A 22,928-nucleotide genomic window follows, 5' to 3' on the forward strand; every position below is an offset into this window, starting at 1 on the left:
GTGAGCCCGATTTGAGCTAGGGGTGGGGTCCACATGGAACATGTTCAATTGACAGAGCTGATTGTGAGTGAGGGAACTAGATCCCTAGTGAGTCCGGTCCGAGCCAAGAGTGGGTTCACATGGAACCTGTCCGATCGACAAAGACGATCGGGAGTGAGGGAATTGTTGGTGCATTTGGCACCGATGATCAAGTCTGAGTTTTGATAAATGACAAATGGATTAAAGTTATATGTGTTGTTGATCTAATCTTATTATCGAGTGTGCAGGTTTGACTAACTTGACGGATCAAGAGGACCTGACACTAAGTAGGAAGTCTAGTCGGGATATGTGATTCCTAATTAGCGAAGTCTAGATGTGGAATTCTGGTAGGAGGAAGTCTGAATGTGCAATTCTGGCAGGAGATTGGGATGTTCAATTCTCGGTTGGCGAAGTCCGGATATGCGATTTTGACAGGAAACCTGGTGGGTCAGATTAACATCAAGGAGGTAACTTGACACACGATAAGTAGAGGAAAGTCATTGGAGGAGAGCGACTAAGTAAGGACGTCTCCCAGTTGAAGGGATAGTAGGCGTCGGTCCAATTTATATCCATTTCAGAAATCTAAATTGAGACTTTGACTAGATCTTGGTCCGAAGGATAGGGTTTACATCATAAATTAATCTTATTATTGCCGTGCTAACTTTATTTTACAGGTTAGATATTATCATGTTGGACTAACCTAACTTGTAGGGCAAAAGGAGAAAAAAAGACCTCGGGTGAACAGTACTTGAGGCACCTTCAAGCGTTGGAAGACGCCTTTGTACTGTTTATGGAAGTTAGCTTCGGTGATATGGAAGGCACCTTTCAATGGATAAAATTTAGAACTCGTCGTTGATAAATAGCAACAAATTCGAGATCAGATTTAACACATTGAAGGCGCCTTCAATGCTATGGAAGGTGTCTTCCATGCTCAATAAAAGAGCATCTCGACCAAGCATCCATCATCAACTAATATGCGAGCTTCTCCGCGTCCAATTGAGGTTTTGAGTGCTCTGATTTCTTGCTGCTGCTCTGGTACGAAGGTACTGTATCCGACCACTACTGAGGAGTTGACCAACACTAAGCCTAAGCCGATAATCTTTGAAGGTGTTGGGTAACAAATTTACAATTATGTACTTAATTATTACAAAAGGAAAGTGTAGCATGTTACACTTGTCCTATTCTTTCTCTTATACTCAATCCCCTCTTCCGATGATTCTGGAAGAGGTTATTTAGTGGATTACTCATTAATAGGTCCATGAGACCTGTGTCTTGGAGTAAGAGTCGCCGATGGCTCCGAACCAAGTAAAATTGAACCGTGTTTTTTTACTTTTTTTTGTTTTTTATTCTTGTTTCCGCCGCGTTTACTTTATTTTTTAAAAGTAAAAGAAAAGTTGTAACGCTCGTAAGTTTCCTCTCTTTCAAAAGAGCAAAAAGAAATAAGGGAAGATAAAAGAAATAAAAATATATTTATAATGGCATTGGGCTAGGATTGAACCCAAGATCTTTTATTTATGATTGGTTAAAGTTGCCATTAGGGTGGTGGTAAAGCATCACAATAGAAATAGAAAACTATTCATTATATGTAGATTATGTGGGAAGAGATGCTTCAACTTCCATTTAGTATAAAAGGGAATGGAAGAGATCAAAACCTAAAAATCTTTTCATTTCCTCTTCTCCTTTAGCCAAACTTTCTCCCTCTTTCCTTCAATTTTCGGCCAACAACCTTAGGGTTCCATCCTTTGAAGCTTCTCAAGAGGAGAATCTAAGAGGAGGGTGTCCTTCCGGGAATTAGTACGCGGGTGAAGAGAAAATCCGGAGGCCAAGGCATACAAGGGAGGCTTATTCTCCCAAAATCCTAGTGGTATAATTGTAAGAAATAGCGAAAGGAAGTAAGTACTACTCACCTACAGTATAAGTTGCTTCGATTATGCATGAATGAACCTCTTTGTTGTAGGTTGGTATGGTTGTATGCATGATTAAGAAATATGATATGTTAATGAAGATGTATGATATGATACATGTTTTTGGGACTAAGAGCATGTTTAGAGTGTCTTGAATCGCTCCCATTTAGTTTTGGGGTTAAGAAGCGTATTCAAGTGCTCTAAAGTGCTTCCCTATAAGTGTGAGGGGATTAAGCACACATAAGGTGTTTGTTTAAATGACAAATAAGTGCAAGTATAAGAAAGTGATATGTAAAAGAAAGTATTTTACTTTAAAATGACATGTACTGGACACAAGGTCCATGGGTGGGCTCCTAGATTACCCCTAGGCCCCTAGATCACTTAGTAGTACCTTAATGGGTTCGGGATTAGCTACCTCGAATCTTATTAAGGATGCGCGTAAAGTGGTACAATGCCGGCCCCAAAGCAAGTGACTATTATTTTCACTAATTATGTAATATAAAGTTTTCAAACTTCATGGTTTATTTTAGTGGAAGTGTTCCTAAGTTTGAGAACTTGAGTTATAAAGTGCAGCATTGATAAATTCTATAATATGCCAAGATTCCTGTTTTCATTACATTACTAGCATGTTTCTTTTAAGCTGATGTTTTGCATGATAAACCTATTTAAAAATGCATGCCATGTATATAACTCTGATTTATGCGTTTTAGCGTGAATTACGGTCAATTGTAAGTTTTGTGCTTTTCGTAAGCAGTTTTAAAAACATGTTCTCTTTAAATGCATCGTTTTGTGAGTAGATAGTACTTACTAAGCATTCGCTTATAGATTTGCATTTCTTTATACTGCAGATAAAGATAAAGGGAAGCTCAAGTAGGAGGAGGCGGCTAGAGCGGTGTTTTGTGTGTGTGTGTGATGGAACAATGGAAGAAGATTTGGGAACTTGTGAATATCTGAATATGTTAGAACTGATGCTAAAGTATCTTTCTCCTTTCCGCTTTACATTAAATGCTACCATTAGTTGCTTAGGATAAATTTATCGGTCTGGCATAAATTTGAGTGGTAATGATAAGTACAAAGGGGAGAACACACTTTTTGTAGAGTGGGGTGTGACCTCCGCACGACCCATGTCACGGTCGTGCGGATTCACACGACCCCCTACCTTTTCCTCTTGACCAAGGGGACACGGTCGTGTGGATTCACATGACCGTGCACCTCTTCCTCTCGGCCAAGGGGGCACGTCCATGTGGACTCACACAGCCGTGCACCTCTTCCTCTCGGCCAAGGGGATACGGTCGTGTGGATTCACACGGCCGTGCACCTCTTCCTTTTGGCCAAGGGGACATGGCCGTGTGGATTCACACGGCCGTGCACCTCTTTCTCTCGGCCAAGGGGACATGGTCGTGTGGATTCACACGACCGTGCCCCTCTTCATTCCGGCCAAGGGGACACGACCGTGTGAATTCACACGACCATACACCCCTTTCTCTCGGTCAAGGGGACACGGTCATGTGGATTCACACGACCGTGCCGCTCTGCTTGACTCCAGATCATGTCCTATCAGTCGAAATGAGTTAGAATAGGCCTATGGACTAAGTAGTATATAATATGTAAGAATGACAAAAAATTAAGATATACAGTAAAGGGTAATGTCTGTCCTATATGAGGTAAGGGTAGAAGGGCGGGCGTTACAAAAGTTTTAGAAAACCATGTGATTTATCCCCCTCTCACGTGCATCTCGATCCAACAAGTGGTATCAGAGCTAGGTTAGCTCTGAATTGGTGCAACCACCAATTAAGCCCGGGGAACCAATTTTTTAGATTTTGATTTTTCATGCCTTATTTGAATTGGTAAAAACTACCTCTTCGGATAATTATTTTCATTTAGTTTTTACTCAAAATTGGTGTAACACCACTTGAGTCGTCGACATATTTTTCTCAATCACTACTAATTCAAGATCAAGTCTTGATACCTCCATCTAGTTATCCATTCTCAGTGATCAATGGCACAACTTGAGGGATTCAACATTGCTCGTCCTCCTCTTTTCAATGAAAAATGATTTTCTATATTAGAAGAAGAGGATAGAAGTTTACTTGATAACGGACATTGAGTAATGGCTCACCATCCGACGAGTGTACCAGGCGCTTGTAGACGGAGTAACAAAAGTACCACTCGATCCTAAAAGATGGAGTCCAGAAGATAAGAAGAAAGCCCAGATCGACTCAAAAGCATTGAACACAGTCCAGTGCGGACTCACAAAAGAAGAACTCAACTGAGTTGGCCCGCATGAGAATGCAAAGGAGTTATGAGACAAGCTCATCGAACTACATGAGGGAACTACTGACTCAAGGGTAACGAAGTATGATTTATTATTGAATTATTTATTGAATATTAAATACAGGATGGAGAAATCACAAGCCAACTACATGCGAGGATCAAGGATATCCTCAACGACCTGCACATGATCAAACATCAACTTGAGAACCATGATATTATCATGTACGCTTTGAACTCATTCCCTCGAAACTCACTATGGATATCGATCGTAGATGCCAATAAGATTTTGAGGAACCTCTCAAAATTAAAATTAGATGAACTATTTTATGAATTAGAGCTGCACGAACAAACTAACGACCCAAAGGTTGAGAAAGGAATTATTTTTCTTGCAGGAACTTTGAAGGGAACTAAACTTGAAGCAGAAACTGAACCCGAATCAGAATTAGACGAAGAAGAGCAACTTGTGAACATGGTAAGGAAGATGTTCACTAGACGCAAGAAAGCTTTACCAAATGTGACATGAAGAAGATGTCTAAGTTTGCATCTAACAACTTAAAGGCAAATGTCACATGCTATGGCTACAACAAGAAGGGACACTTCAAACACGAATGTCCGAACAAAGATAAGATCAAGAAGCAAAAGAAAGCACTAAAAGCAACTTGGGACAAGTCTTCTTCGAATAGATCGGAAGCTGAGAGCAGAAATAAACTAGTTACCTCGCTCTGATGGCAACCGGAGGTGATTCAAATCCAGAAGAAGAGTCCGAATATGAGTCGAATAACAGATCCACATCCGATTCGGACGAACCAACTGGGGTAACTTTTAATTATACTATAAAATCTTTTAAAATTATTTCTTGCTTAAACAAAAAATTAACAAAAAAAGAGGAACACACTAAACTCCTCCTTAAGGAAAATAACATCCTTAAGAAACAACTGAACTTGATCTCCTTAAATGACAAAGTTCAAGATAGAAATTCAACTCAAGCTACAAATCTTGAGGAAGAAAATTCTATCTTAAAAAATCAAGTTGAAGAGTTAAAGGAATAGTTGAAAAAATTTACCTCATGATCCAAGTATCTAAATATGATACTTGGATCCCAAAGAGCGGTGTACAATAAAATCAAACTTGGATACAAGTCCAACTCTACATTTAAATCATTTTTAACCCTAACTCAAAATTTAAATTAACTAAAGTTTGGGTTCTGAAAGCGTACCTAACCACACAAATAGGACTCAATCAATACTATGTACCAAAAAATAAAATTCACTACATAAATCAAAATAAATCAAATAAATCAAATAAATCAATTTCAACCTCAAAAATTAAAACTTCAAAAATAAATTCAAACCTAAAGAATAAAATAAAATTGAATGAACCTAAATGAATCAAAATCAAAATCAAAATCAAACTAAACTCAAACTATAACCAAGTTTATTACAACTATAAGGTAAATCGACACAATCCTAAAATCAAAAGTTCAGTAGTTGAAGGGGAGACTCCAAATTAGTTGGCACCTCCAAAAATAATAAGTTACCTGACTCGGTAATTAGGACTAGCATAAATAGGGACAAAGATTTAACTTGATAAACTATACTGGAGAAGTTTTGGATGATAGTAGGTTAGGGAAGCTCAACCTATGTAGGTCTAGAAAGATATGGTTTCGACCTGATGCATTTGACTTAGTGGAACTAATTGAAGCTATCCCTTACTAATCCTAACTGGTTAGACCAAAGTTTTATATTAAGTTCAGTGGATATTGTTAGGGTCAAAATGTACAATAGCTCATCGCGCTCATCGTAGCTTGCTTCTTGGTGATGATATGCAGCAGAATGTACAAGAAACAAAAATACAACGCTAACACAAGGATTTACTTGGTATCCACCTCAAGAAGAGGTGACTAATCCAAGGATCCACACACACGAGCACTCTCCACAATGAAAACACTCCTTTACGGCAACTACCGAAGGAGGAGAAGCCTTACAACACTCTCAGGATAAGAAGAAAGAAAGGGAAGCAAATACAAGCAAGATCTTACAAGATTTACAGCATAAACCCTAACCCTAGTTTCTTCTTCTTGTTGTGAGCGCCTCTTGATCTTGGAAGGACAACAATCCTTGCTCCAAGAATGCTTCAAGAACTGGCATGAGTCTCTGTGGAGAAATCGTTGTGATCGCGTGAAGAGGAATCGAAGAGCTACTGGGAAAATCGCTCGCCAACGGCTATAACCTGCGCAACGATCGGATCCCAATTGATTGAATTGCTCTCAATCGATTGGGGAGTCTGAATCGATTGCCCGATCGATTCAAGGCTTCTCGCGATTTCCTAGCCTCCCAATCGATCGAGTGATCGATTGGGAGGCTCCTAATCGATCGATTGATCGATTGAGAGGAGTTCTGTGCGACGACGATTCCCTCCCAATCGATCCACTGATTGATTGGGAGGAAGAGTTGTCGTGGGACTCACCCAATCGATCAATCGATCGATTGGGCATGAATCAATTGATCGGTTGATCAATTAGGCTCACTTGTGACTTGCCAAATCAAGTCCAAAGTCCCTAAAACCAACATGCTGTTAACCATGACCTGTTGGGACATCATGCCTAGCATCCGGTTACCCTCGACCTGCTAGGACTTCCTCACCAAGTGTCTGGTCAATCCCTTTGACTCACTTGGACTTTTCTCCTTGTGCCAAGTATCCGATCAACCCTTTGACCTACTTGGACTTCTCAATACCAGGTGTCCGGTCAACCTTCACTCACCTGGATTTCCACGTGCCTGGCTTCACTTGTGAGATATCGGAAAATTTAAATAAATAGGGTTATTTGGGAAATAGCCTTTTAAATTTTTTTCGAAATTTTAGAAATTTTCGGAGCTCGTACGACGGGTTTTGAGGGGACGAATTAACGGGTTCAGATAAAGCCTGTTTGGGATACCCATTTAAGTGAGGAAATGTTCTAATATATAAATCCCTTTTTCCTTTTCTTTTTATTTCCCCCAAACGCCGATCCCGACCCTTCTTCCTCTCTTCCCCGACGCGACCTCCCCTCTTCCTCTCTCTGTTCTCTCGCGGACAAGTCGAAGCCGACGGACCTTCGACGATCGTCGGTGTTGTCTGAGGAGGATGTCGCCGGAGGTCGACAGAATCGGCGGAATCCAAGCTGTATTCGGTCGAGGGGTCTTTGCTTCGGTGAGTTCTGCGGCCGATCGCCGAAGGTGTTGCGGCTAGGGCAGGGTGAAGGATCAGATCTCACGTTGACTCCCAACCAATCATCCATCGAAGCTTGGAGAGGTGCCCTAGTCCGGATTTGTGCCACTCGATCGTCAGCATGGGTAAGTTAGCCTTAACCGAAAACCCCTCTTCCCGATTTGCCTCTTGATTCATCACTGGATCCTTGTTGATTCAAGGGTTTAGCTAGATTAGGGTTCTCCTTTTGGAATTGACTCTTCTTGTGCTGGATTCTTTCCCTGATCGGATTGGTCATCTTCTTGTGGTTGGATTAGGTTTCGGTTGAAGATGATGGGGTCAATGGTAGCCGTCGGCAGAGACAAGTAGGGTGGAATCCAGTGAGGAGGAATTCCAAGGAGGTCTTGATGAGGTGTTTCTTGAGCTGTGGTTTGTAATTGATCAATGATGATCTTCCGATTGGGTGACTTTTTCTGGAGACAACCTTTTGAGGTAAGGTTAGGTTGTTAATTAGGTTGGTGTTTGGATCCGTGATCCCCATGGCTTGATCTAATTACTTGCTATAATTTCCAGATCAGCTTCTTTGCTGTGTTTGAGGTATCGGTTGAAGTGGGAAAGAATTCCAGCAGGTGTTGTATTCTGTGATTTGGAATTTTGTTCTGTGGGATCCTTTCTTGGTTCCGGCAGCACACCAACCAGCAGTCTCCTAGTTCCAGCATCAACAATAGCTGGGAATTGAGGTAAGGTGTAGTGATGTTGATACATGATTAGAGTGATTGATTAGTGTATGCAGGTTTTTGATTTTAGATGTAGATCATGGTTAGATATGATTGCTAGATGGTTGGTATATCATTAGTTGATACATGTTGTATTTAGTTGCTAAATTGTGTGTTGATGTAATTGTTTAGATTAATCTAATGGAATGATTAGGGTTAAGGTAATTAACCCTAGTCAACCATTGGATTTCTAATCTAATTGGTGATTAAGGATTAGGTAACTAATCCTAATTAACCATTAGATTTAATTATGTAGATCGAGGTTGTGTGATTAGGGTTTTGCCCTAATTTAGTTTTAGGGATTTTATTTAGCTATTCATTTGGATTTAGCTAAATAAAATATATATATATGTTGTTTGTTGACACAGGACTCTGATTCGAGACGGGCGTCTCGACCTTGGATTGCTTAAGTGTACCTTCTTTTTGAGGCGGGTACCCTTTGACTTATCTTTTTGATAATGTCTTATGATATGTATAGTTTATATATAATTACTAGTGGTAGATGGTAGATTATCTCTTCCCTAGTCTTGGCTTAGTTGATACCTATCACATGCTTCTTCTGTTAGTTGCTTTACTTTAGAACTGGATGCCTTTATCTTTTGCCATGTGTATATATGTTCATAGAGATGGATATTTATAATGCTTATCTACACCTGATTAGTTGCTGGGGATACTTGTTATATGTTGTTGGATTTACGTTGCTTATATCATTGTTATACACATGCGTTTGTTTTATTGGTACCTACGCATATGGAGGAGGATATGTTCAGGTATGACATATTGTAGCCGCACGCACCATATCGCATGATTGCATGTTGGGCGATTGACGACTCCATTGTTGTTGAGCTCGTCGGTCGGCTACATGAGGGCCTGCACACAGCGTGACCACTGCATGGGTAGTGGCACATCACTCAGGGTGTGTATGGCAGGTTGCTCGGTGGTGCACCGCCGGGGTGCTCATGGGTAGCACGATGCAGCGGGGTAGGACGCCGGGGTGCCTCCCCGTCATTGCGTACCGGGAGATGAGAGTGTTACACTCCCTCACTCTGATTTGAGGTAGGAGGATATGTGTACTCCGACAGCATCCCGTCCACTCGGTCACTCTTCAGGGGTAGTGACGGCAGAGTGCACGGTGTCACAGCCCTATCCACTCGGTCTCACCATTGTATGTGAGATGGCTGACTGCGTTAGGGGTGACAATGTCATATTGCATCATATGCACAGATTACATTTATTGTGATTGTTGCATATTAGATGCTGCACTTGGGTGACTGCATATGATTGACATGCATACAGGATACATGCTTATTTACTCTGACTATCTTTGTCTGTGTATGTCCACAGTCATTTTCCCAAGCCTCGCAGGTGAGTACAGTTTATTTCAGTTATGCATTTCTTATTATTCTTGTAGTAGACTGTATTACATGCTTATTGTGGTTACTACAGTTTATTCGGTTATGCATACCTGTTATACTGTTAGGAGACTGTACTATATGTTATACTGTTAGGATACTGTACCGTAGGATTGTTGCTGGTGGTTATATGTTGCTGTACATATCTATTGGATTACCTCCTGAGTTCTTTGAACTCACCCCGTTGTTACTATTTTTCAGGTTGAGGCCGTCAGGAGAGATTCCAGTCGCTAGCCCCTTCGTTACGAGGATTTCTTATTTTAGATTTCTGTTATTGTTTCTATGCATATACTGATGATGTGGGTTTGTATTGTGGACATTGAACATTCGGGTTTGCTACTTTTGTTTTCCGCTGCGGATTTTCTCATTACTTCGTGGATTTGTTTTCTTCGTTGTAGTGGAGTAGGATGTTTACATATATCTTCGAGGATTTTATATCGTCCTTCCTTATTAAACTGCGTGGATTGATTATATGTTGAATTGTGTGGAATGTTGATATAAACTGCGTGGTTTGTTTCTTATTTGTATTGTATTGTTCCGGCCGTGTGGGCCGATGTATAGATATATGTATTCTGGATTCATATTGTCACCCGTACAGGGGAGATGCTGCCGAAATTTCTTCGGACAGGGACTACCTAGGGCGTGACATCACTCACCAGGTCTTTCCATCTGACTGGCTTAACTCACCAGGACCTTCACTTAGCTTCACTCACTAGGATTTTCATACTGCCTAGCTTCACTCACTAGGTCTTTCACCTGGCTTCACTCACCAGGATTTTCCTTCTGCCTAGCTTCACTCACTAGGTCTTTCACCTGGCTTCACTCACCAGGATTTCCCAACTGCCTGGCTTCACTCACCAGGACTTCACCTAGCTTCACTCACTAGGATTTCCCATCTGTCTGGCTTCACTCACCAGGACTTTCATACTGCCTGACTTCATTCAACAGGACTTCCCAATCAAGTATCTGGTCAGTCTTGACCTACCTGACTCTTATTCACTTCTAACTGGTCAACTTTGACCAGAGGAGAATTGTACCAATAATCTCCCCAAATGAAAGATTGCACCTACAATCTCCATGTGTTATCAGTCTCCATGTATTGTCAAATATCGAAACCTAAACATCAAGACTCAAGCTTGAGCCAACTCAATCCTAGTCAACCTGGTCAACCTTGACCCAGGGGATATTGCACCAACAGATATGACTATTTAAATTTTTTTAAAAGCGTGGTTACTCTAATGATGTCTAGGTGACTCACCACAGCTTAGAAGTTTATTCAAAGGATGCTTATTTGTTAAATCCAAAAATAAACTTGAATCTAACAGAAGTTAAATCAAATCATGAAATTCAACTTAACTCATCTCACAAAATTATAGGATTCCCTGATTGAAAATATAAATCGGGTGAGATGAATAAGGATTTAAATTCAAATTAGAGTTAAATTAAAATTAAATTAACATAAAATTCAAATTAAAATTAAACGAAGTCCACACTTAAGTTATTTTTTCCCCTACTCTTTGTTGGAATCCAGATAGATATTGGACAGTGGTTACTTCTGACACATGACCAGGGATTAAGCAATGTTCACAAAATAACTTTCAAAAGACTAGGAACAGTTGTCTTTGGAAATAATGGTAAACTGAAGATAATTGGAACAGATAACATTGAACTAGAATCTAATTTTATTATTAATAAAGTACTCCTTATTGGACATTTTAAATTTAACTTACTCAGTGTTAGTCAATTATGTGAATTAAAATATAAGATTAGGTTTACATCCACTGAATGCTTAATTAAACATATAAAAGATCCTATAATAAAATTAAAAAGACTTAGGAATAATAACATTTATAGAATTAACTTAGCCAACCCCTCACTTAAGTGTCAGTTGACACAAAAAGAGAAAATCTGCTTGTGGCATAGGAGAATGCCCCACACTAACTTTAGAAACATTATCAAATTAAATGACTTAGTTAGAGGACTACCATAACTACCCAACTTAGACTCAACAATTTGTAATGCTTGTCAACAAGGAAAATAGACCAAATCAACCTATAAACCAACTAATCAAACTCAAACCATTTTAACACTTGAATTATTACACTTAAATTTATTTGACTCGCATGGAATTAAATCTATAAATATAAATTTATATTATCTAGTAATAATTGATTATTACTCAAGATTCACTTGGGTAAAATTTTTAAAAAATAAAGATGAAACATTTGAAATATTTAGTAATTTTTGTAAATAAACTGAAAATGAAAAAGATTCAAATTAAAAGAATTAGAAGTGATAATGGCAGGGAGCTTAAAAATCATAGATTTACTAAATTATATTTAGAAAATAGTTACCATGAAGAATTCATTTGTCCTAATACACCTCAACAAAATAGAATAGTTGAAAGGAAAAATAGAACTATATAACAAGCCACTAGGACAATGCTAAACGAATACCAACTATCAAAATATTTCTGGACAGAAACTGTTAGTATAGCCTGTACAAAATAGAACAACAATTAATAAAAAAATAAAATAAAATCCCATTGAAATTTACTATAATAAGTTACCAAATATTAAACACTTTAAGGTATTTGGATATCCTGTGTACATATTAAACACAAGAGAATACTTAAAAAAAAATTTCACAAAAGTAGAAAATAAAATCTTTATATGGTATTCCTTAAACAGTAGAGGATATAGAGTTTACAATAAAATTACTCTAAGAATTGAGAAAACAATCAATGTAAAATTTGATGAAATTACTAAATAACCTAATTTACCTCAATATCAACCAATTGATTTCGTTAGAGCGAGCACTGATCTAGGGGGAGCAAGTGAAAGCCCATAGACAAATATGAAGATGAACAAAATCAACCATAAGTGGTAAGTAAGGTAAGTCATAGGAGGAGAGTGTTGGGACCGAAATGTAGCTAGAGGGGGGGGGGTTAATAGCTCTTCGCGATCTTGTGCTCTTCGTTGCTTTGTTTCTTCGATGATGTGTAGCGAAAAATACAAGAAACAACAACTACAATGCTAACACAAGGGATTTACTTGGTATCCACCTCAAGAAGAGGTGACTAATCCAAGGATCCACACACTCACGTACCCTCTACTATAAAATCACTCCTTTACGGTAACTACCGAAGGCGGAGAAGTGTTACAACACTCTCAATACAAGAAGAAAGCAAGAGAAGACAAATACAAGAAATATGTTACAAGATATGCAATGAAAACCCTAACCCTGGCTTCTTCTTCTTACTGTAGATCCGCCTCTTGACTTGGAAATGCCTCCAAGAACCTTCAAAATCTGGCGGTGAGAGCTCTGTAGAGAAGCTGTGGAATCGCTGTGGAGAAGAGATCGAAGAAGTGCCGAAGACACGCTCGACAACGGCTTTATCTACGCCAACGGTCGAATCCCAATCGCTCCCAATCGATTGGGGAGGCTTTGGATCGATCGACAATCGATCTAGAGTGCCTCTGTGCTCTCTGGAATCACTCTGAATCGATTACCCGATCGATTCAAGGCTTCTCGAGCGATTTCCAGCGCTCCAATCGATCGGCCTTATTTGTAAAATATGATATTAAATATGATATTTTTGTCACCCAAGTTTACGTCGATGACATAATTTTTGGATCAACAAACTTAGACTTTCTATAAAAATTTATTGATCTAATGGAGCAAGAATTTGAAATGAGTCTAGTAGGCAAGTTAACCTTCTTTTTAAGCTTACAAAGTAAACAAACTAATAAAGGTAATTATGTCTATAAAAAAAATATACAAAGGAATTACTTAAAAAGTTTAGAATGAATAATGCTAAAGAAATAAAAAAAAACCCAATGGCAGTAAATGAAAATATAGATAGTGATCCTAATAGAACATCAGTAGACCTAAAGTGTCACGCCCCCAGAGGAGTCTCTGCCAGACAAAAATCCGACAGCATCTCCCCTGTACCGGCGACAATCTGAAGCATCACTACAAGCAAAATACATCAGCCACATGCGGCTGGAATATTTATATACACAACCACGCAGTTATAATAACAGCCCACACGGCTGGAATGAAACAATCACAACCACGCAGTTATATATAAAACAGCCCACACGGCTGTACCAAAACGCAGCGGAAAAACGAAGGAAAGCCCACACAACACAATCAACACACTGCTAGCCGGCTAGGCTTTATACAACAAATACAACACCAAAACCATAGGATAGCCACAAGGCTATACACAAATACAATGCCAAAAATAAGAAAAGAATATACAAAAGAAAATAAACGCGGTCTTCGGATGTGACGTAGGACCCGGCAGACAGGATACTCCGAGCGACACTCCAACCATCTACCTGAAAACATAAATATATACATGCGGTGGTGAGTATAGGTAACTCAGCGGGTAATAGAAAAGATAGTGCATGGTCTATACATAAAACATGGAGATCACAAGTATACAGTCTCAGTAGGGAATAAAGAACATGATCATACTATCATAATCAATGCACCTAAACATATCTGACATAATCACCTGACATATAAACTGTACAAACCACAACTAACACAATGACAGATACATACCCAATCTGGAATCGACGCAAGATACAAAGATCAGTAAACTCACTGGATCTGCAACAGATATACCCGTGACACCTGTGCAATATAGATACGACTGCATATACATGTAAAATAAATGACATGTATGCAATATGACAACCAAATGCAACAATCATATCTCAAACAAGTGCAACAACGACAATCACATGCAACTAGTATCTACTAGGCATGTATGCAAATGCAGATGCACCGCGTATCAAATGCAAGAATAATAACTGCGTATGCATGCTCCATGGTCACCCCCGCCACCTCTCCAGACACCACGACCCCTGTATGGCCGAGAGGCTTGGGTCTGTGACGACTGTACTACCCTCCAGCCCACTATATAGTGGTCGAGGCGGACAGTCCGCTAGTAGCTATCTAACTACATAGCATCAGGGTCCCTGACTGCTCACAACGCCGGATCTCACTAAACCTCGTGACCGGGTGGCACGACAGGACTAGCAGCAACTGCTCCAACTACCACTACCCATGAGTGGCCGAGTGGGCGGTGCTAAACCAAACCAACTGATGACTCTCTCACCACAAGGGAGACAATGGTCATCAGATGCAATGAATGATGAACATGATATATATATATATATATAATCATCATCCATGCAACAACCCCAAACCTCATAAATACCTCCAACATGAGTATAATCGTCATGATACCTCCACATATCCCACCAAACATATGTATACAACTACACATGTATAATCAACCAATAATCCCCAATGAACATACCAGACACACATGGTCAACCCCACATATACAATCAACATGTATCCTCCAATAAAAACATATCGGACACGTGTATAAACCACAGACGTGCAATCAACACACTCCTCCAAAAGTACATAACAAATACGGATATACACACCACATGTAAATGTACGGTCAACCAGATGACTCCTATACACATACCCCCCTATGTACAGTCCACATCATATACCCAATCAGCATGATAATACCAGCCACCCGACAATCCCTACAAGACATACTCTACACGTGTAATCACCATAGAGTAGATATCAAGAGTTGAGACTGTATATGAATTAAATGGAACACCTCAAAGATCAAGCATAAGTCTCTAGCAGGAAGTCAACAAACAGATATGATATAAGGTAAAGCAGTCTAATCCATCGGATAACAACCATGCACTAAGTACAAGAAAATCTACATAGAGGTAAAGGAAGAAATACCCGCCTTAAATCTGTCGATCATGATCCAGAAATCCCTCGTCGAGACACTCGTCTCGAATCCAAGTCCTGCGATCACACGGTATATATATAATGTTTAGCTAATCACATAATCAACAACAAACTAAACCCAATACCTAATCCTACGTCGATTAGGTAACCCTGTTTAGTTTCCACCTAATGATCCAACCCAAAGTAAATCATAGGCACATCCTTAAATTTAACTCTTCCTAAATCCAAACATAATCCAATGATCCTTAATAACAATCATGAACTCATCAAATGCAACCAACCCCTAATTAATCAAACCATAACATAATACAAACTCCAAGATGGACACTACTCTAATTCAGAAAATTATCCATCCATTACATCCCATTATTATCCACCACACATCATACAACAAACATGCATAATCATCCTCATGACCCACCTCTAACCATCAAATCTGATAATCAAACTCATCATATTTAAAACCCTCCTTCACATTTCACATGCCCAAAAGAAGTAACCCTTACATAAAATTACAACCCTAATTTAGCAATATTCTATTAAACCAATCAGAAATACCTCATTGATACATCACTTACCTTGGAAGGTTGTAGCTGATCAACACTCACAGCTCCCACCATAATCCTCCTAACAACTCAATTGATCCCAAATCAAGCTGTTGTTCACCACCCGGATCAAGAAGAAGGGATTAGAATTCCACAAAACAACACATCACTAACTAATTTCCAGCACAACTATGCACCTTACCTCTTCACCCGAGAGTTACCAAAGAACCAAAACTGAAGCAACCACTGCTAGAAATCATGGGTATGATGCTTACTGCTGCCCACACTTTCATCACCTACCAACCCCAAATCAAACCAAGAAGATCACAAGCTCGAATCCACAACCAAAACTAAACACTTACTTCCAAGATCAAGGCTAGGGCAAATGATCTGTTCTTGCCCACGAACAGAGAAGAAGATCAAAATCCACTCAAGGAAGATCTGTCACTAAGATGATTCGGTACTTTCCCCTAGTTCAAAACAAGAGGAATATCAAGAATTGAGACCTATAGTACCGGATCCTTGAATCCATAAATTTTTGGACGAAGCATACCTTGATAGGTCGCCTCTGATGATGTCGCCCGATCCAATCCAGCGGGTGTGGAGCTACAGATCAATCCTAGGGAACAAATTGAGGAGGAGACGATTGATCGGCTGGTGATGCGAATCAAACTCCCCCGGCTGTGCCCTAGACGCTGGGCTGCTGCCGACCGCGAGCAAGAAACCGCCGAGAAGACAACCTCTCAGTGGGAGATGATCGGTAACCCCCGAAAACCAACACCATTCTCTCCGGTGACTCGACGAGGACGCGATCGCCGTGGAAGAAGTCGTTCTTCGTTGGCATCGGGCGTTCGTGAGAGAGAGAGAAAGGAAAAGGATCGCAAGAGGAGCCAATGGAGTCTTTGCCCTAGCCCTACCCGAAGGAAGATGGTCGGCGATCGTGAGCTTGGCGTCGGTGAGGCGAGAAATCGCCGGAGAGGGAAGGGAGTTTCGGGTTTCGGCGTGAGGTCGAGGAAGAGGAGATCGGGGAAGATGGGGGTCGGGAATCAGCGAATTTGGGGGAGGAAAGAAAATTGATTTTATAAATAAATCATTTCCTCACTTAATTAAATGGGTTTCCCAAACAGGCTTTATTTGAACCCATCAGTTCGTCCCCTCAAAACTCGACGTACAAGTTCCGAAAAATTCCCAGAAAATTTCTAAAAATTCCTGAAAAATCCAATAAGATTTTTCGTCCAATAACATTTATTATTTAATTTTGTGATATCTTACATAAAGTATTATAGAATTGGCATAGGTAGTCTGTTATATCTAACTGCAAGCTGACCTGACATACTATTTATAGTTAGTATGTGTGCTAGATATCAAACATGTGCTAAGGAGTCCCATCTCAAACTTGTGAAACAAATTTTCAGATATCTAAAAGGTACACAAAATATACGAATATGGTACCCTAGGACAACTAATTTTGACATTTTAGGATATTCTGACTCAGACTATGCTGGCTCTGAGTTAGATAGAAAAAATATAAGTGGTGAATGCCAATTACTTAGACCATCACTTGTAAGCTAGTTTAGTAGAAAACAAGTAAATAACATTGTGCTGCTTTATCTACAACTGAGACAGAATATATAGCTATGGGTGATTGTGTAGTACAATTATTATGGATGATGCATACATTGCAAGACTTTAACTTAAATTATAAAACTACAAAAATCTTTATTGATAACATAAGTTCAATAAACTTAACCAAACATTCAGTGTATCGTTCAAGAACCAAACAGACTATATTGTTTGTAAAACCATTTTGTAAGAGATCATGTAGCCAAAGGCTATATTGAACTCAACTATGTTGAGTCAAAATTGAATTTGGATCAGTCAGCCATGCGCTGACTGTCCAGTGCCTTCTCCGTTCGTTGGCTTCTTCTCCAATCGCTTAGGTGATCCTTCAGCCTTCCAAAATTGAGCTCACCTGAACTCAATTCCGGCCTTCTCCTCAAGTAGTTTTCTACTCTGACTCTTCGTCCCTCGGAAGTACCAGATATATCCTTCTCGCTCCACCGACATACTCTTCCATAGCACCTCGCCCCTCAGATGCACCGAGCTCGTCAACTCACTTCCCATGCGATCTTTCTCGCTAGCTGCATCTTCCGCTCGACTTCTTGTGTTCCTAAGTTCCTACACACTTAGACACAAGGATCAAAACACCACATGACCTAACTTAACCCAGTTGATCATATCAAAACTTATTCGGGGTACTTACAATCTATCCCTTTTTAATGTGCATTAATCCCAGTTAAAGTTAGGATAAAATAAACATGAAAATTTATTTAAAAGAAATAAATTGACATGAATTGATATGAATAAAGCAATTAAGTTCAATTTACTATTTTGTAAATAAGTCAAAACTTTACCCCTCCAATTTCTCTCCCTTTGATCATATTAAAATAAAGGGTAAACATAAAAAAATAAATTTGGAAAAAAGTTTTAAGGGATACATAAAGAGTGACTAACACTTAAAAATTCTAGGATTTTTTTTTTCGAAAATATGAATTTTCATGATTTAAAAACTAGTTTTTGAAAAATAAATTAAAATTATTTTCAATCCTTGAAAAAATCTGAAATTTTTTTATTACTCTTAAACACAATAATCCAGAAATGTGATAAAATTTTCATAGTAAACAAGATTAATATCATAAATTATAAATTATTTTATATAGTGAGATGTAATTTTCCAAAAAGTATTTAAAAATAGATTTTTAACTTGAAAAACTTGTAGATTTTTATAGGTATATATAACAGAGAGTATATTTATAAAAAATCAAAATTTTTGAAGATTGATTTTTTGATAATTTTTTAATAAAAAAATTAATATTTTGATAAAAAATTAAAAGAAAATTAATTAACAGTTAGAAATTTTTTTAAAAAAAAATTGATAGAGAACATAATCATAGAAAAATAAAATTTCCAAGAAATAAATCTACAAAATAATTTTAATTTTAAAAAATATGATTTTTGTTTAAAAAAAATTCATAAAAATAATATGGCGATAAAATTTTTTTAACTTTTTTTTATGTTAGTAGATAATGTTTCCATTTTTCTCGGATAAAATTTTGAGTAGAAAATATGACAGAAACTTAACAAAATAATTTATTTTACCAAAAAGAATAAATTAAGCAAATTAATTCTCTAGCATGCATATGAAATTAGCTTATTGGGCTAAATATGATTTCGATATCTAAAATAAATTATTTCCTACTACATTAACAAAATATTTTATGGAAATTAATTTTCTATTTACTTTTGTAATTTGACCCTAATGGTATTTGATATGGGTTATAAGGAGTGGATCCCGTACAATAATGTGAAATGGGATATAGGTGGAAGAAAGAAAAAGTAGGGAGGCTCAGATGAGATAAATACGCCCGATAAGCAAATCCCGGTCGAGAATGTAGGACCGGACGGACTAAAATCAACTAAAGGCATGACACACATAGATATGCTCGGCATGCAAAGATCGGTCGAGCATGGAGCAACGAACGAACTGAAATAGGCAAAATATTAGCACGCACACGTACGCTCGGCAGGAAAGCCTCGGTCGAGCATGAAGCACCGGACAAACTAAAATAGGCAAAATATTAGCACGCACACGTACGCTCAGCAAGAAAGCCTCGGTCGAGTATGAAATCTCGACCGAGAATATAAGCTCCATCGAGAACGCAAGTTCGACTGAACTTAGAAACGGACAAAGGAGTAGCTTATTCAGATACGTTCGACAATTAAGGTCCGATCGAGCATAAAGTGCTGGTTAAACTAAAGCAATAGAGTGCCAATGAACCTAGGAACACTCAGCAGGCAAAGCCCAGCCGAGCTTAAAGGTATGCATTTCTAAGCAATCTTTATAACCGGTCAAGCGAAGACCGATTGCATATCATAAGGCTCAACATGATTCGATAGGTAAAGCCTGATCGGGCATAAACACAATATGAATATAACACACTCGGCAGTAGAATCCTGGCCAAGCATGAGCATAAAATGATCGGTAATAAAATTCCGGGCGGGCATATATACACACACTTTCTTAAGGCTATTAGCATAAGATCAACCTGGCAAAATCCGGTCGGGCATAAACAACCTCATTACACCCTTTACATATACTTGATCAAGATCAGCTTAACAGAAAATATTCTTAATATACAAATACATTTGCTATATTAATGATATATGAACAATATGTGATCACATGACAGCCTGTTTCATTTGGCGGGAAATATTTTCTAGAGACTTCTGCAGGTAAACTAAATGACAAAGAAGGTACATCTGAGGTACAAAAAAGATTCCTTGAACTATTATTATAGATGACATCATCTCCTAACAAACTCTAATGAACTAGAGTCCACCTCATGACCGCGGAGGTTATATGAGGTGGTATAAAAAGGGAAATCCTCTCCGCTGGTAAGGCAAGGTGAACATCATCACTCAAACCCTAATTCCACTTTAGTTTTACTGTTCTTCCTCCTTTAGCTTCTTCTTTCAACGAGAGAATTGACTTGAGAGTCGAAGGGCCTAGCCAGGGATTCCCACCCCGGTCTTAGGTCACTAAAGCTTTGTTGGCGGATCTCGTATGCGCAGGCGAGGTTCTCCCTAGCAAATCTGCTTTGCCGGAGTTCTTCTTCATCCGATCTACTTCACCGAGTTCCATCCTCTTCGTATTCACTTCATTAGAGGTTTCATTCCTCAGATCCACAACATTAGGATCTTCTTCATCGACCTTCCTGGTCACCCCTCGGAAGTTTCGTCGGAGATCCACCACACTGGAGCTTTTTTAGCCTATCAGGACTTATCTTCTTCGCCATCTTCATCCACCAGAGCACCAACGCTTCATCTCGTCGGATTTAGACAGGATCAGTATTAAATGGAAATTAAGCCTATAATGATATTTATGTAGGATCGAAAATGCTAGAAGGTTGAATAACGCTCGTAGCTTTCACGTTCGTTTAAAATACGATCGAGTAAAACACAGTGAAATATAAGGAGATGGAAAATCAAGCAATGCTAACAAGCCAAGATTTACTTGGCTCAGAGTTTATGACAACTCTTACTCCAAGGCCCGCACATGAGAGTACTTTCGTTGGGCAATCACTAATCAATCAAAGAATACAAGTATAATTTCAAATGATTACAAGTAATTTGAACAATAAAAATATCGATAAGTTTAGAGAAAGAAATCCTCAGCATAGTTATTGTCAAAGCAGCTTTCGGGTGTCCTAGAGGCCTTTTCGGAGCAGCACACAGAAGCGAAAGATATTTGGAATGATGTGTTGAAGCTGTTGTCGAAGCCTCCTTTGATAGCCCCATCCGATCACCTGGACCGTGCTGACATGGCGAGCTCTAGTCGAAACTTCATGCATGAAGTTTATCCATGTCCAGGCACCCAAACTTCCTCCAGGCACCTGGACCACTGATGTGGGTCAACCAGTCGTCGTGCTCTAACTCAACTTTTGGATGAATTTTCACCTGTTCGGGTGCTTGGAGCAACTCGAGGCGCCTGGACCATCTGGGTGCCTGGCCAGGTACCCGCCTGGGGCTATCCCTCAATGAAGCTTGCCCGAGCACTCGGAGAAAGTTCGGGTGCCCGGACTTTGGGCACCGGGACTAACTTTTTTCTACCTCTTCTTCCTGCAAAATAAAATTAGTCCAAGTAATAATATATGAAGCATAATAAGTTTTGACAACTTTCGGACAATCCGGTCTTGACTTTGAGTTTCTCTGAAACTCTAGGCCGGATCAATGCTACTGTTCCCTCTTCGGGGAACGCGTCCTCACTTACTCCTCTTGGGAGAGATTAATTACCTTTTGTTAGACCGGGCCTCCAGACCATCTGGACTTTTGTTCAGCATCTGAGACATTAGGACTTTCTATTTGACGTCTGAACCCCGACCCTTCTAGCTTTTCACCTGGTGCTCGCGATCCCCAGAATTTTTACTTAGCGTCCTCAACCCTAAGATTTTGCCCAACATCCTTGATCCACCAAGACTTTTCCCAGTCCCCTAGACCAAGACGTCATTGCCTAATTGCAGTTTGGACTTTCCGCTTGCTTAGCCTCAACTAGGACTTTCCTTTGCCTAAGATCACTTAGGACTTTTCTGCACACTTAGTTTAACTTATTAGAACAATAAGAAACCTTAACTTTGAACCCTTTGCTATAATCAAAACTTAGGTTCAATCATCTGGTGCTTCTTGCATCTACAATCTCCCCCTTTTTTATTATGACAATATAATTTAAAGTTAAGTAAAGCATAACAAAAAATAATGTAGAATAAATAAGGAATTTGAGCATAAATGAAATAATGTGTCAATTTAGCAAAATAAAGATGCTCCCCCTTAATTTATGGCAAAAAAGGTTATGTAAGTAAAGATGCTCCCCCTTAATATAAGAGATGTAAAAAAATTTATGTTTTGACTTAAGTTATGTTTTGACTTAACTTATGTTTTGATTTTACTTGACTTAACTTTGACCTTTCTCTCCCCCTTTGACATATATCAAAAAGAGTACTAAGTAAATAAAAAAGTTGATAACATGTAAAGATAGTACTTAAAAAAACTAATTTTTAATCTTTTAAAAAAAATTAACTTTTGAAGTTGTTAATTTTTTCTCCCCTGAAATCATCACTTTAACTTTCTTTTCAAAAAACATAACTTTAAAAATAGTTTCTTTGCTAAACATTTAGCTAATTACTTTAAAATAATTTTATTAAAAAAATACTTTAGCTAAATACTTAGTTTTAAAAAGAGTTTTCTTTGGAAAAAAAATACTTACTTAGCTTTGAAAAAGATTTCTTACTTAGCTTTAAAGAAATTTCCTTATTAAAATACTTAACTAAACACATAGTTTTAAAAAGAATTTCCTTGTAAAAAAACTTAGCTAAATACATAGATTTTAAAAAAAAATTCTAAAAAAAAACTTAGCTTTTGCAAATACTAAAAATACCTAAATTTTAACATGCT

The sequence above is a fragment of the Zingiber officinale genome, chromosome 1A, assembly GCF_018446385.1.
Source record: "Zingiber officinale cultivar Zhangliang chromosome 1A, Zo_v1.1, whole genome shotgun sequence".
Taxonomy (NCBI): Eukaryota; Viridiplantae; Streptophyta; class Magnoliopsida; order Zingiberales; family Zingiberaceae; genus Zingiber; species Zingiber officinale.